This window comes from Amyelois transitella, chromosome 16 (assembly GCF_032362555.1).
Source record: "Amyelois transitella isolate CPQ chromosome 16, ilAmyTran1.1, whole genome shotgun sequence".
NCBI lineage: Eukaryota > Metazoa > Arthropoda > Insecta > Lepidoptera > Pyralidae > Amyelois > Amyelois transitella.
The window spans coordinates 1,054,154-1,071,200 of NC_083519.1; the positions used below are offsets into that span (position 1 = coordinate 1,054,154).

The 17,047-nt window shown below is 36.8% G+C and overlaps 1 protein-coding gene across 1 annotated transcript in view; it reads left to right on the forward strand.

The window, feature by feature from the left end:
- Window positions 1-17,047, forward strand: part of LOC106138934 (uncharacterized) — a 103,994-nt gene that overhangs the window by 59,305 nt on the left and 27,642 nt on the right. The gene's annotated exons all lie outside the window — the stretch shown is intronic.

A 17,047-nucleotide genomic window follows, 5' to 3' on the forward strand; every position in this document is an offset into this window, starting at 1 on the left:
AACCTGTCACTATTTAAATCTCAATTCTGTCTTAAATCCAAATTGCTGAACGTGGCCTATCAGTCTTTCCCAGACTGTTGGTTCTATCTACCCCGCGAGGGATATAGACGTGATTATATGTATGTACTTCTTCTTCATATTCTTGATCTTTTACCAGAAATTGATCAAGATTCGTTCAATATATTTATCTACCAAAAATACCAACTTGAGGCCGATAATTATATTTTGTATGTATGTAATACGATAACTTTGGAACCGTTGGTTTGATTTGAATGAAATTCTAAATTAACTAAGGTTATGTCAATAGAAATCTTAATTTTGTAGGTCATAAAAATTGTTTTAGCAAATTTTGAGATATTCACAATTTCATCAAAATTTAAAGTGATAGCGAGGTATAAGTTCGTGGCGGACGACTGCTAACTATAATACAATATAGTATCCTTGAGTTAGTATCTCATGACACAAGTCTCGAACTTACTTTGAGGCTAAATGCTACTCAATCTATGTTATTTGTTCATTACATATTTAAATATTCAAGAAAAAAACATTTGATTTTCAACTCGTTTTTGTATGTTGTACTCTTATGGTGCAATAAAGAGTTTTATTCATCTATCTATCTTGTTCTTAAAAAAAAAATTTCAATCACATTTCTGCGCAAGCGTCCCGATCGTTTGCGGAGGTAGTAAACATTCAAATTTCGCACACTTTCGCTTGACATGAGCGGCAGTTTGACGGCCGATTTTAACACGTTAACACTGAATCGTAATTACAGTGTACTTACACGGAATATATTTTAAAAATTTCTTTGGTGACTGCTAATTGCTTTTGAGGCTCTAATATGCTGCATGGTGTAATATGGCACAATATTTTCCAATCTCTTTTTGTGTTTTTTGCCCAAGCGCATTCTCAGATGACAACTTTAAAGCTCCCTCTAAGAAGTTGTAAGATCTATTATTTTTGGCAATGCATTATATAAGTAGGTATACATACATATAGTCACGACTATATGGCTTGCGGGGTAGACAGAGCCAACAGTCTCGAAAACAATTAAAGGCTTCGTTCAGCTGTATGGATTTATGACGAGATAGAGATTATAAATACTTAGGTAAAATTAATTAAAAAAGATAATATCCTTTCATAAGAAAGCGAAACTACATTGTATGTACGAAAATTACCCTTACATGATTCAGAACTATTTCTTGTTTACTGAATGTTTTGAACAGGACACAGGTTACATTGTAAGGAAGTGATAAATATTTAATTTAATTTGTTATAAGACCAGTAGGTAATTGACAGCAGCCTTGTCAAAAACTAGTCTGAAACATTGCATTTAACTACAAATTCCCTTTGCAAATTCCACGGCGGCGCCTGTCTTGTCACCGTCAATCACTATCTATAGATAGGTCGGTGAAATACACCACAGACATAGAACGCGCTAGATCCCGTTAGTTTATGATACTTCGCTATATTGACGTCCAATGGATAATACGTGTCTGGTGTTTTCCGGCACCAATAGAAAAAAGAATAGGATCACTCCATCTGTTTCCCCTTGGATGTCGTAAAAGGTGACTAAGGGGTAGGCTTATAAACTCGGAATTCTACTTTTAAGCGACAGGCTAGCAACCTATCACTATTGAAATTTCAATTCTATTATTTTATTTTTATATTTTTGGGACTGTGGGCTCTGTCTATCCCGCAAGGGATATAGACGTGACTATAGGTATGTATGTATGGATAATATATTTCCAAGGTTCACCCAATGGTGTGTCAAGTCAAGGGCAGGAACGGATCACTTTTGTAAATGCAAATAACACAATTTAAAATAAACGCTAATGCAGGTTTTGTCTAAGTTAAAAATATAAATAATATCGTGCTGTATTCTGAAGCTTAATTTTAAAGGTTCTTTAAAAAAAAAACTGTAAACTAAATTAAGCGACTGAAAAAAAAATTTGGCATTCTGGTTGCATCTAGCTAGATCCATGTCTGTGAACTATAGATAATGTTAGTAAACCACTGCGTCTCATCGGGCGAACCATGTCCTTATCTTGTCGCCAGATAATTTAATTACCCGTTAATAGACCTAACAACCACTTAAACTTATAATTAACGTTAAAAATGTTTTGCTGTGTAAAAGACGCATTTTCTAGGCAATAAATCATTTATATATATATCGAAACTTGTTCATAATTCTTTTGGAAATCTAAGAAAATTTACATACGTACGTTCCTCTTTTAGGCGATGGGCTAGCAACCTGTCACTATTTGAATCTCAATTCTATCTTAAGCCAAATAGCTGAACGTGGCCTATCAGTCGTTTTAAGACTGTTTGCTCTGTCTACCCCGCAAAGGATATAGACGTGACCATATGTATGTATGTATGTATCATTCAAAATTGTCCCAAGTTGATACTAACAGTAATCATTTGCCACCGTCATATAGCTATTGTACTTATGGCGCCTGCAATATGCATGCATGTATTGATTACGCATGCATAAGCTCGAGTTATGACATTGAATATTTATGGGATCGACTTATAAAGTGATCATTAGTTTACTGGTTTATAATATACTAGCTGTGCCCGCGACTTCGTCCGCGTGGAATAGTTATTTTGTACATCATTGAAGCCCTCAAGGATGAATCATTTCCCCCTTTTTTTACATTTTCCATTATTTCTTCGTTCCTTGTAGTTGCAGCGTGATGTCATATAGCCCAAAGCCTTCCTGGATAAATGGTCTATTTAACACAAAAATATTTTTTCAATTCGAACCAGTAGTTCCTAAGATTAGCAACGCGCAACTATTAGGAGCTAAGAAATAATGGAGAATATGAAAAAAAATCTGGGAAAATTATTCATCCTTGAGGGCTTCAATGACGCCCAAAATAACTATTCCACGCGGACGAAGTCGCGGGCACAGCTAGTTATGGATATAGTAGTATCCATGAGTTTTCTCAATTACGTCGAAACAAGCTTAACCTTACCTAAAATTGCCTAAACCCGAAGGTCGCTGACAAACCGTAATATTTCCATGATAAATTGCGTCCACAATTTCAATGTTTATGGTAAGCCTATAATGGAGTTAGAACGATTAATAAGACATTTATAGCGCTAGGTGTCGCTAAGACTAACAGCTTTGTAAAGCCTATCATTAAGTATCTTATTATTTGTACCGTGTGGTTCCCGGCACTAATATAAGAAAGAATAGGTCCATATCATCTCTGTCCCATGGATGTCGTAAAAGGCGACTCAAGGATATGCTTATAAACTTGGGATTCTTCTTCTTCTTGTAGGCTAGCAACTTGTCACTATTTGAATCCTATATCCATCACAGCTGAATGTGGCCTTTTGGTCATTTCAAGACTGTAGGCCCTGTCTACCCCGCAAGGGTATGATACTCCGTGATTATGTGTAAGTATGTTTAGCTAACTTCTTCAGATTACACAGATTATCTTTAAATAATAAGATCCACTCATCCATATAATCACGTGTATAACCCTCAGCCTACCCCTTAGTCGCCTTTTACGATCGGACAACCACTAGTACATCGTCTATATAGCCTTAGAGCATTTTATCATACATACATACATGCATAAGGTCACGTCTATATCCCTTGCGGGGTAAACAGAGCCAACAGTCTTGAAAAGACTGAATGGCCACGTTCAGCTATTTGGCTTAACGATAGAATTGAGATTCGAATAGTGACAGGTTGCTAGCCCAACGCCTAAAAGAAGAAACCCAAGTTTTTAAGCCTATCCCTTAGTCGCCTTTTACGACATTCATGGGAAAGAGATGGAATGGTCCTATTCTTTTTTGTATTGGTGCCGGGAACCGCACGGCACAAGATTAGAGCATTTTATTAAACCATTTATTAGCCAAGAAGAGTCATAAAGGTCCGTTTAAGCGGCGCTAGTGTCTATTTAATAGAATATTTATTTTATATCGCAGTTACCTGTGTGGTCTTCAGGACATTTAATTTTACGACGAAGTCGCGTGGGCGAACACGTGTAGATGTTGGTTTGATGATTTATTTCATATTGAATAGGTACTTAAGTGTATAAATAAATTTATATATATAATTATAGTAACTAGCCGATATCTATTTTTGAAGTACCTACAAAGAGTTGCACCATATATTAAATCGATAGCCAAATCTTATCTCCCGTTAATTAAGAATGTGGTGCAATTCACACTTATGTAATGTCAGTAATAATTGCATACGAGTAGTTTACGTCAAATTTGAATAAAAGTGTATTTAGTGCCACACTAATTTTGCTTAATATTATGGGAGATAAGAGAGCTTGTTAAGATTTGGCTATCGTTTTAATATATGGTGCAACTCTTTGTACTTGAAAAATATTTCATTTTGAATCTTTATGTTTCTATAATAGAGTACAAATTTGAACGAAGCTGAGATGTCTGTTAATTATTACGGTATGCGAGTATTGTAACACGGCATAATTGAATTAATTAATTATAATGAATAGTTTCAATTTAAATGTTATTGTTTTCATTAGGTAATACAATTACTATTGTAGCCTATTAATTGCGCCATAAAATGAATTTGAAAATATAATCTGATTGTTGTTTATTTCTTACCAGTCTTCTGTATAGAACATACATACATATGGTCACGTCTATATCCCTTGCGGGGTAGGCAGAGCCAACAGTCTTAAAACGACTGATAGGCCACGTTTAGCTGTGTGGCTTAGTGATAGAATTGAGATTCAAATAGTGACAGGTTGCTAGCCCATCGCTTTAAAAGAGAATGCCAAGTTTATAGGCCCATCACTTAGTCACATATTCCTTAGTCGTGTATTTTAGACTCTAATGAAACGAGCTCTAAATTGTATGCGCATGCGTTTAATCGCACCCATGTAGCTATTTCACAGACCAATGAGTCGGATAATGCGGCGTGAGGCGATTATAAAATTTCCGCGCAATTAATTGATATGTAGTGAGCGATCTGGACGTTTATAATTCTGTGGTGAGCTGCCAATGTATCAAAATTAAGGCTTTGGTTTAGTTCAAAATTTTTTGTTTAAGTTCTGACGAATTAATAAAGGACCCCTCAATAAAATGGATTATGAACTTAGTGGTTTCGTTCTTTGTTTTTATACTAGTTTTTGGCCGTGACTTCGCTATAAAAATAAGATTATATTCTTCCTGAGGGTCAAAATTGTTTTAGGCTTAATATGACAGTTACTTTTGTGTTCATAATATTAGTAGCGTTTAACTCAAAAGAAACGACTGAATAGTTCACTTGTTAAGTATAATCATAAGATTAAGTAATGATTTTTTGATGTTTAAGGTCATTTTGGGAAGCTTTTGAAAGCTCTATTTACCGATTTCTGGACAGAGGCAAAAAATACTCTTGTTAAAAGCTGCGTTTCTTTATCGCTCGAGAGTCGGTGTTGTTGTTGTATTTGAATATGCATAATTTTGGGGAAATTTGTGTAGGTAAACTGAGTTTTAAATTAATGATAAATTAAAATAAAAAGAAATATAAATTTCTTTTTTTTGTAGTAATATTTTTATTGCATAGAAATTTACACAATAAGAAGAAATAGTACATAGTGCAATTTGTAAATTAGATTTTAGTTTGTAATCAGCTTTAATTTTTTTCTTTCTTTTTTTATAAGTACCTAGTTTTAGCTTTAGTGGTACATAGTTATAAAAGAAACAAATCACTTGCAATGGCAGACTTATTCCATGAATGGATTCTTTTTTTTAATTTATCACTTAACTGCTTACATGCTCTTTTAGGATTGGACTGGCCAGTTTTAATGTCTCATGAACAGGGTATGTCGGCTTTGAACAAGGCCACTCCCAAGCCTTGTAGTCGGATTCTGCCCTCGTATATCATGCGGGTACCTTGTCAGAGAAATGGAAAGCGTATGCTGTACGAGATTTCGCAGCAAACAATGTTACGAAATAATTAGGAGTATGTTAAAATTTTAATGTACTTTCTAAGCGCCAAGTTCTTACAAAACGAGAACAACCACGTCAATAGTAATTCGATTATATTGAATTAATTCCATGGTAGAAAAATCTGTCTAAATTTCATCAAAATCTGTCCAATAGATTTTGCGTTAAAGAGTAACAAACTAACACACATCTCTACAAACTGTCGCAATAACATTACCGTTTTGTCATCAAAATAATTAACGTACCACTTGATTGATTGATTTTAATTTTGTACATTACATTACATTAAGTCACGTCTATATCCCTTGCGGGGTAGGCAGAGCCAACGGTCTTGAAAGACTGATGAATTGAGATTCAAATAGTGACACTAGGTTGCTAGCCTATCGCCTAAAAAGAATCCCAAATTTATAAGCCTATCCCTAAGTCGCCTTTTACGACATCCATGGGAAAGAGATAGAGTAACCCCATACCTTTTTGTATTGGTGCCGGGAACCACACGGCACCAATACTTAAAAGTAATTCAAATTTTGTACTATAAGTAAATATATAAGCCGTGTGGTTCCCGGCACCATTACAAAAGAATAGGACCACTCCATCTCTTTCCCACGGATGTCGTAAGAGCCGACTAAGGGATAGACTTGGGATTCCTCTTTAATGTAAATCCCTGCCAATCTAAGGTCTGCCGCGCCGATGGATGCATGGCTAGGGGCGAGCCTAGTCTCGAGCGTGCCACTTCCGCCATGGGGTTGGGCGACCCCCAGGTAATGGCTAGCCTTACCCTGGCATGCGGGGCTCTGCTGGGGCGGACAAAATTTTTCCCTAGCGTCTCGTGGGAATCGCATTATGAACCTTAAAAAGCATATAAATGGCGGCGATGGTGTCCGCACCCCATCACGTCTCGTTCCCGGCGGGAGCGGTATGCGGTCTGCTGAAAGCCGCTTTGCGACGATGAATGTAAGAGGAGGAATGAAGGATAAGATTGAGGAAGTATGCCAGATGATGGATGAAAGACGTTTGGATGTGTTGTGCGTGAATGAAACGAAGCGGAAAGGATGCGACGCGACGCAGCACGGCCCTTACACGGCGTATTGGTCTGGAATTTCCAGTACCAGCCGAGGCTGTCAAGGGGTCGGTCTAATTCTTTCTGCACGAATGGCTGAGTGCGTGAATGAGTATGAGTGTGTCAGCCCTCGTCTTCTATGGATTAGGCTGAAAGTTGGAATCACTCGGATCTTCGTTCTAGGTGTTTATGCACCTTGGGATGTGGGTTCGAGGGGTACAACATCAGCAAAAAGCGAAAACGAGGAGTTCTGGAATAGTGTAAGAGAAGTATTGAAAGTTACCAAGCCAAATGAGAAGATTATTATGTTAGGTGATTTTAATGGATGGGTGGGTGTAAAGCGTGATGGATATGAAAAGGTGCTTGGTGCGTTTGGTGACGAAAAGGTGAATGATAATGGAAGAAGTGTATTAGAAATTTGTCTAGAGTGGGATCTTTTTGTGTCGAACTCAATGTTTCAACATAAAGAGATCCACACCTACACAAGAGTGGAAGGTATTTTAAAAAGTATGATAGACTTTGTGATTGTAGATGAAAGATTGAAGAACAAAGTGCTGGATACCCGTGCATATCGCGGTGCTGGCATTGACTCGGACCATTTACTGGTGATATCCCGGATAAGGGGTATCTTCAATCGCTGGCGGCACAGGGTAAGGGAGCAAACCAGCGCTTTGGAAAGAGTAAAAGTAGAAAATTTGCAAGATATGGATGTAGGTAAGAAGTATATTAATAGACTGAAGGATGAATTTGTTTGTGAGGATTTAGAGGAAATGAGCGATATTGAAGATGGATGGAAGGAATTTAAAGAAAGAATTGTGAAAGTAGCTGTTGAAGTGTGTGGTGTAAGTAGAAGAAGGAAAGGAAAAAATCACAAAAATGCGTGGATGAGTAAAGATGTGCAAGAACTGGTGCGATTAAAGAAGAAAGCATGGCTGGATTTGTTAGCAGCAAAAGCTAACTTAAGAATGCAAGAGGTTATAGATGAAGGTGTGAATGAAGCACGTAAGGAATATAAGAAAATGAAAGATTTGGTTAAGAAAGCTGTGATTAGAAAGAAAGAAGAGTATAAAGAGGATTTTGATAAAAGGCTATCAGAAGACTTTCAGTCAAATCTGAAAGTATTCTGGAAATCCGTAAGGTCAGCCCGAGGAAATACTATAACCAGAGAGCTGACTAGGATCAGATGCCAGGATGGTAGCGTTGTGAAAGGAGAAGAATGTGTACTAAAGATATGGAAGGACTATTTTGAAAGTTTATTTGAAAAAAAGGAAGGAAATAAGAAAGATTTCTGCTATAGCGAAGAAAAAGAGAATGAGATGGAAGGCGAAATTGAAATGTTCGAAATTGTGGAAGCACTTAAGAGTATGAAAGCGGGAAAGGCTGCTGGGTGTGATAGAGTGTCGGTCGAGATGCTTAAAGCAGGAAAAGGCGTAGTAGCTAGTCAGTTGTACTGCCTTTTCAATTTGTGTTGGAGAAGCGGCCGAGTACCAAAAGATTGGTGTAAGGCTGTTATCGTGCCACTTTACAAAGGAAAAGGGTCACAGCTGGACTGCAAAAATTATCGTGGTATAAGCCTGCTTAGCGTCGTCGGCAAATTGTATGCTAAGGTATTGATTAATAGAGTCAGGAATGAAACTGATGACAAAATATGGGATGCTCAAGCGGGATTTCGAAAGGGAATGGGATGTACTGATCAGGTCTTTTCCTTGCGGTGCATAGCCGAAAAGTTTTTGGCCAAGAGTCAAAAAGTCTATTGCACATTCGTAGATCTGGAAAAGGCCTATGACAGAGTTGAGAGGAATGAATTGTGGTCAGCACTTTCTATGCATGGGGTGAGCAGTCTCTTAATACGAGCACTGAAATCCTTATATGAGGATTCGAGTGCTTGTGTCAGGATAAACGGAGCGCACACTGAGTGGTTTAAGATTGAGAAAGGCGTTAGGCAAGGATGTGTTGCGTCACCGTGGCTGTTCAACCTATTTATGGATAGCTGTTTGACAGATTTGAAAGAGTCTAAAAGTGGATTAAGGATGAATGAGTTACTCGTCAAATGTCTGCTCTATGCCGACGATCAGGTTATACTGGCGTCATCAGCGGAGGAGTTACAGGAGATGGTAAACTGTATGCATGAAGCTTTAAAAGAGAAAGGAATGAAAGTGAACGTAAGTAAAACTAAAACACTGGTTTTTGAAATGGAGAAAGAAATGACAGCATGTAATATTTTGATTGGAGGAGAAAAAGTGGAGCAAGTGAAAGAGTTTGTATATCTAGGATCAAAGTTTACATCAGATGGCAAGTATGATAGTGATATTGAAAGGAGAGTGAACGCGGGGAACATGGTGAATGGAGCTTTGCATGCCTTTATGAGCAGTCAGAAACTATCCAAAAAGGCTCGACTGGCTGTGCACAGGGGCGTGTTGGTCCCGACATTAATGTATGGGAGTGAAAGTTGGGTATGGCAAAAGAAGCATGAAAGCAGAATAAATGCAGTGGAAATGAGAGCGTTAAGGAGTATGATGGGTGTGAAATTGAGTGACAGGATAAGGAACAGCGTGATAAGGGAATGTTGTGATGTGAAAGAAGATGTAGTTACAGGAATAGAAAAGGGTATGTTAAGATGGTTCGGTCATGTGGAGAGGATGAATGAAAGCAGGTTGACTAAGCAGATATACAAGGAGAGTGTGGAGGGAAAGGTCGGAGTGGGAAGACCTAGACGAACGTATCTTGATCAAATTAAGAACGTCCTGGTAAAGGGTCAGGTCAAAAGTACCCGAAACCGCCGAGCTTGTATGAAGAGAGTTATGAATGTGGACGAAGCGAAAGAAGTATGCAGAGATCGTGGCAAGTGGAAAGAGGTAGTCTCTGCCTACCCCTCCGGGAAAGAGGCGTGATTTTATGTATGTATGTATGTAAGTAAATATTAAGGCTTTAATATACATACATATATATACTTATATACTTTAATATACCTACATACATTATGATAATTACATATCCACAAAAACCTACTTACATAAAGCTATATATAGATATATAGCAAATTTTAATTGATGTGTAATAAAAATAAGCTGCCTTCATTGAGTCTCATCGCGTATAGAATAAATGATTTATTGCTTTACAACGCTAAAAGCTGATAAGTAACACTTTGACTTAGTCTTTTTAACTGTCAAGATACTTTTTTTACATCTCGAGATTATTCGACGATGTGCTAGTAAAGCTTCGGTCTGTCTGTTCGCGAGAAGCGATTGATTTACACTAAAACATACATACATACATAAAATCACGCCTCTTTCCCGGAGGGGCAGGCAGAGACTACCTCTTTCCAATTTCCATGATCTCTGCATACTTCATTTACACTAAAATCTTGCTAAAAATCATACATTTTATTCTTAGACCGTCTATTTATTAATATGTAAGTTTTAGTAGCCATGATGAATGGATTATGAATTAAATTTAATTGAAATATGTGTTAAGCAAATTTTTTTAAATCTTATAAATCACGTCTATATCCCATGGATATCGTAAAAGGCGACTAAGGAATAGGCTTATAAACTTGGGATTATATATATATATATAAGAATATATATAAGTTTACCTGTCACTATTTAAATCTCAATTCTATCATCAAGCCAAAGAGCTGAGCGTGGCCTTTCAGTCTCTACAAGACTACCTCTAAGGCTATGTCTACCCTGCAAGGGATTTAGAAGTAGTAATATGTATGCATGTATGAGCAGAGTGGGTTGATTTTTTTAACCGTTGTCTTCTTCCTCATTTGCTTTTGACCCAGACTTAATGTGTTAACTATGTTATTTGCTTCTCAGGTTATAATACTAATTCTGACCACTAATCAGCAAAATTTGAAAAATAAAAACTAAATTCAAATTAAAAAATTTTATTCATCATTATAGGAAACATCATATCGCTTAATAATTTTCAAATCTTCTGGTTTCACAACATTGGTTGACGTCAAATAAATTACTTAAAACTAAATTTACTGCCGCTTCCAAGGCGTCAGTGCAGAAGCAGCGGTAACAAACTGCACTGCAGCATTTTCTTCAACAACGTTAACTTCACAACTATTCAAACTTAGAATAGAAATGTGGACCAAAGAAAACATTGTTCAATTAATTTATTTATATGAAATTTTAATAATAAATAAAAAAATATATATATCTTTTTTTGACTGATGTGAATCTTTATAACTTTTCGGAAGTCATGTCAGCTTTACATTTCAATTCCGCCGCAGCAAGGCCGCAGCATTCGCGGCGCTTAATTTACGACGTCTATTAAATAATTCATTAAACTCTGACCAATCGTTAATCAGGATCCTGTCAGACACTCCTACTTCGCAATATTCTTAATAAATAAACATGTTTACCGTATTACGGTTATGGAAAATAGTGTAAAAATAAATGTAGCAATTAATATGTAGGTTTTTAATGTTCCAGTTTACTGGACGGCGAATCAGTCTCTTGGTAGACGTATTATGTGAAACCTGTTTATCTTTTGATTATAATTATTGATTGACGTCAAAAGCTGACTAGGAAAATCGGTGGCGCCAAATAGACACGTCAAGTATGAAGGTATTGTAGTGGGTTTGAGATGGTAGTAATAAAAAAGAATCTTCTCTTTTTTCAGCATCTTTCTCTCTCTCTCTCCATATATTTTATAAGATTTTACTTAGTTTCTACCTATTCCAATGTCTATCTATAATCATCATATTGCGTGTTATATTCAATTCGGCAAACCGATTGACCTGAAATTTTAGATAAATGGCAAATTGAACAAATGACAAAGCAAAACTATTATGGCACAGAACTGATCTGCTGACTCAACCAGAATAAGGTTATAAGAGTTCGGAAGTTAGACATTTTTAGGACCGACTGCTTGTCTCATTATATCGATATTCCACAGAGTAGAAATATTGATACATTATCTTCATTTATCAAAAGGACAGCAGTTTTAAATAAATAATTATTGATTTATAGTAATCATTACTGATTTAACGCGGAGGTATCGTTAGCTTGGGCAATATCCGACACACTCTAATGGTTTTTGTAAACGGGAACTCACACAGGCTGTTTCAGACCGCGCTCGCCTGGATAAGGCCCGAGCACCCCAGAAACAGGTCATAAGCACAGCAGTTTTAAAGCCCCACGAAGTTGTAACACAAGAAACTGTTCGAACTAGTCACATCAAATTGAAACTGCCGCCGCGCCGCAGTGACGACTGATTACATTGACAAGTAGGATATGTCTTGCAGTGTCCAGAAATGAAAGCTAAACCAATGACAATTCGTTGTGTTTATGTCGTATGTATGGGAAAACCATAGACAGCTTCTTTAGTAGCGTTTCTTGTATTGTTACATAGTGCAGGCCGGCTTTCAAACCTACTTAAAACCTCCTTTTGGTATAAAATATTACGACCAATTACTTGCGCAATTATATAGTTTTCGTGAGACCCTCTCACGGTAAGGGAAAACATCGTGCATAAATCTGAACATTCAGGCAACTGGATGTGTAACCACGGATTCGGGTACCAATACGGGTTAGGTTTACCTGCAAAGGTTGCGGAGGTCAGATGGGAGTCGCTTCGTGTAAAAACCTAGATGGGTAATCGAAGATCCATAGTCAAAGACATACCCCGAGCTCCTCTTCAGAGAGGTAAGAATGCAACCGGGACTTAAGCCAGGAGGAATATTATTGTTTTCCTAAGATAGCCTCGTACGGCTCGTGTGAGTTCTCTTGACCGCCGGTCCAGTTAAAAGCTCGTTTTTATCAATTGGGTCAGAATTTAATGAACTTTTGATAAATTTTAAGGCAAATGAAGCGAACGATTCACATTACCTGTGCGCTATGTTAATGTCACACGATTTATCTCAATATTTAAATTCAATTAATTGGGATAATTTTATAGGCACACTCGTTTACTAGTTTAATTTTTAATTATATGAATGATTGATCATGAATCATGCTATGAAACTTTATGTTTATATTTCATATACTGCATACTATATATACTTATTTATTAATTCAAACTTACATACCTACATATGGTCACGTCTATATACCTTATAGGGAAACAGAGCCAACAGTCTTGAATTGACTGAATGGCCATGTTCAGATTATTAATTAATTCATATAATTCAGACTTTATTGCACAAAATAAAAATCTATAAGATAATTAGCGGACTTAATGCAAGAAACATTATTTGCATACATACAAGTTGTAATTTCGCCATTTAGACATCTTTTCAGTGTTTAAGAATACGATTCATTTATTTTAATACCAGTTTCAATATTTTACTACCGCGGCATCATTTTGCCAACAAATTGTTTTGTGTGTTCAATTACTATAAAACAACTATAAAATGTACCGTTCATAGGGAATATGTACATTGTACATTCATTGAGTCTTACCATGATCAAATATAAGTCATGATATTCTGCAAAGTTGAGGAGATCGGACGGAAGTCGATTCGTGTAAAAACCTGAATTTACACGAAGCGAAATTTAGTCAAATTATAACCCTTCGGAGAGCAGTCTCCAAAGGGTGATAATTTAACCGGGAAGCCAGGGGAAAGAAAAAAATATTTGTTGTTTTATCGTGTTATACATATTTTGCTATTTATAGATACTACAGGTATTAAACGCGTACGTAACAACGTATCTATATTAATTTTATCTCGTACGTTTCGAATCATGTTACAATGATCCGTTGTCACCAAGCGACGTGATCACGATTCGAAACTTAAAAAATTAAAATTCGAATGTTTAAAAGAATATATATATTTTTAAGTAAGCGATATTCTAACTTTTTTTTTAATTTATGATGTTTTTGTGTACTAACATGTCTTCATGCATGAAATGCAATTGATGTAGTATTGACAAAAGTAGATGTTAAACTTTCAATAATCATAAATTTGTATTGAAGTAGTAGACATCGTGAAATGTTGAACATAACAAAAACAACTTAAATAAAAAAGCTAAAATTTAATTAAATCGGTTTAGCGTTTGAAGCGAAGGAAGTATGCAGAGATCGTGGCAAGTGGAAAGAGGCAGTCTCTGCCTACCCCTTCGGGAAAGAGGCGTGATTTTATGTATGTATGTATTTAACGTTAAAAATTAAACTTAAAGTCCGTATCTGTCGACAGAAAACTTTTATTTCACGAAATACAAAGCCTTATTATGTATCTGTCGATATTAAACTAGGTTTATTTTAATTTAAAAAAAAAAAACTTTTACATTTACAAAATGTAAAGCCCAAGTTCGTATTTGTCGTTATGTCGCTAATTAATGACACCTTGTTTGACAATTCAGTGAGACCCTATGACATGTTCACACTTGGTTTATGTTGTGAAACACGTAATCTAGCATATCTTCAATACCTTATTAAAATTAACTGTAGGTAAATATCAATCGTCAATAATATTATAAATGCGAAAATAAGTTTATTTCTATGTTAAGATTCTCATTTCGATTAACTAGCAACCTGTCACTATTAAAATCTCAATTCTATCACTAAGCCCAAGAGCTCAACGTGGCCTTTCAGTATTTCAAGACTGTTGACTCTGTCTACCCCGCAAGGGATAAAGACGTGACTATATGTATGTTTGTTATCTCTTCACGTGTTATCCACTGAATTAGTCTTCTTAGAATATGACGTCTAAAAGAGTCTAAAGAAGGAGGGTGCATTTCATTCCGGTAAATACTATAGTTCCCGTGGGATAAGTGGAAAACCTGTAGGTAGATGGCGCTAAATTCGTCGCTTTTTGTAGGTAGGTAAGAATTGAGATTCAAATAGTGACAGGTTGCTAGCTCTTCGCCTAAAAAAGAATCCCAAGTTTGTAAGCCTATCCCTTAGTCGCCTTTTTGACATCCACGGGAAAAAGATGGAGTGGTCTTATTTTTTTTTTGTATTGGTTCACACACACGGCTCTATATTTATGTACTTATGAAATATTTGACCAAAGTCTTTTATCATTTACCTACCATCGACGATAAATCCCAATTCATGTCAAAACCGATAAAACATATCTCATTTCAGCGCAATGATATCAACCCTAATTATACACACAACAATATTTCGCATAAAATCATTACCAATGCCAATGAATAATTGTGGAAATATGTTGATCGATATTACGGCGCCGAGATAATGTAGGTACTGGCTGATATGTGAATGATATTGACGCGATAAGGGAATGACGCGAGCTGAAGGTGTGAACGGCGCCGGTGATGTCAATAAGGGAAATTAATTGTAAGAAATTGTACAATTCTGATTACATCGCAAATTTATACTGCGTACATAACATTGAAAACAGTGGACCAACTGTTTTTTTTTTTTACATAGAGTGATAATGTTAATGGGACTGCTTACGTAGGTATATATAGTCACGTCTATATCCCTTGCGGGGTAGACAAAGTCAACAGTCTCGAAAAGACTGAAAGGCCACGTTTAGCTGTATGGCTTAATGATGGAATCGAGATTCAAATAGTTTGCTAGCCCATTGCGTTTCAAGTGGAGTTTCAAGTTTATAAGCCTACCCCTTAGTCGTCTTTTACGACGTCCACGGGGAAACAAATAGAGTGGTTCTATTCTAAAGTGCCGGCAACTGCACGGCATCACATACTTACTAGATTAGGTTAAACAATGCAACTGGACGATACTAGCGCCACACATATACATAGATGTGCCGTGTGGTTCCCGGCACCAATACAAAAAAGAATAGGACCTCTCCATCTCTTTCCCATGGATGTCGTAAAAGGCGACTAAGGATAGGCTTATAAACTTGGGATTCTTCTTTTAGGCGATGGGCTAGCAACCTGTCACTATTTGAATCTCAATTCTAACATTAAGCCAAATAGCTGAACGTGGCCATTTAGTCTTCAAGACTGTTGGCTCTGTCTACCTCGCATGGGATATAGACGTGACCATATGTATGTATGTATGTATATACATAGATACAGATAATCTCTAAACATACCTTCACGAGAACCGATAAGGCATTCGAACTTTGTTCGGTGACGTCACGACGCGAACCGTGACGTCTACCATTCCTATAGGTTTACGCGATCGAGGAAAAAACGGTAATGCCGTTTGGCGTAATGAGAAAGATCATTAAAATCATTATTCATTATTGTGGTGACATTTTTTTGAGGCATTACAAAGAAGCCGTCATGTAAATACATACATACATTTATACGGGACAAATTACACTGATTTAGTTAGCCTCGAAGTAAGCTCGAGACTTGTGTTACGAGATATTAACTCAACGATACTATATTTTATAATAAATAATTATATAGATACACATCCAAGACCCAGGCCAATCAGAAGAAGTTCTTTTCTCATCATGCCCTGGCCGGGGTTCGAACCCGGGACCTCCGGTGTCACAGACAAGCGTACTACCGCTGCGCCACAGAGGCCGTCATATATAAGACTAGTCTCTCTCATTTGCCATCTTCCAAAGCAAAGCTTCGGAGCCCAAGTTCTGTCTAAAAATCAAGATTTTAGAATAGGACCACTTAGAATAGGATCGCTTTCCTGTGGATGTCGTAAAAGGCGACTAAGATATAGGCTTATAAACTCGGGATTATTCATATAGGTGATGGGCTAGCAAGCTGTCACTATTTGTATCTCATTTCCATCATCGAGCCATTCGGCTTAAATTGGTTTTTCCAGTCTTTTCAAGACTATTAGCTCTGTCTACCCGCAAGGGATATAAACGTGATCATGTTTTTGTATATATTAAGTCATCTGTCAGCTGAACCTGGCCTTACATTTTTCAACACTTTTGGCTGTCTGTCTACCCGAAAGGAATAAATAACGTTATTTGGAATCAATAATAACTCAGTAACTAATCAAATCACCCAACAATTTGATCACCTTCCGCCTATAAACGTTAGACTAAATACAGTTCAAAGCGGAACTAATGGACCGACCTATATCTGCCTGCCCCGGTCAAGCCAGGGTCGACTTCAAACGGCTTATTTTACAACAAACAAAATTTGTTTTTCTTGTAAACATTTTCTTAGAGATTAATGGTTTATTTAACAGCTTTTC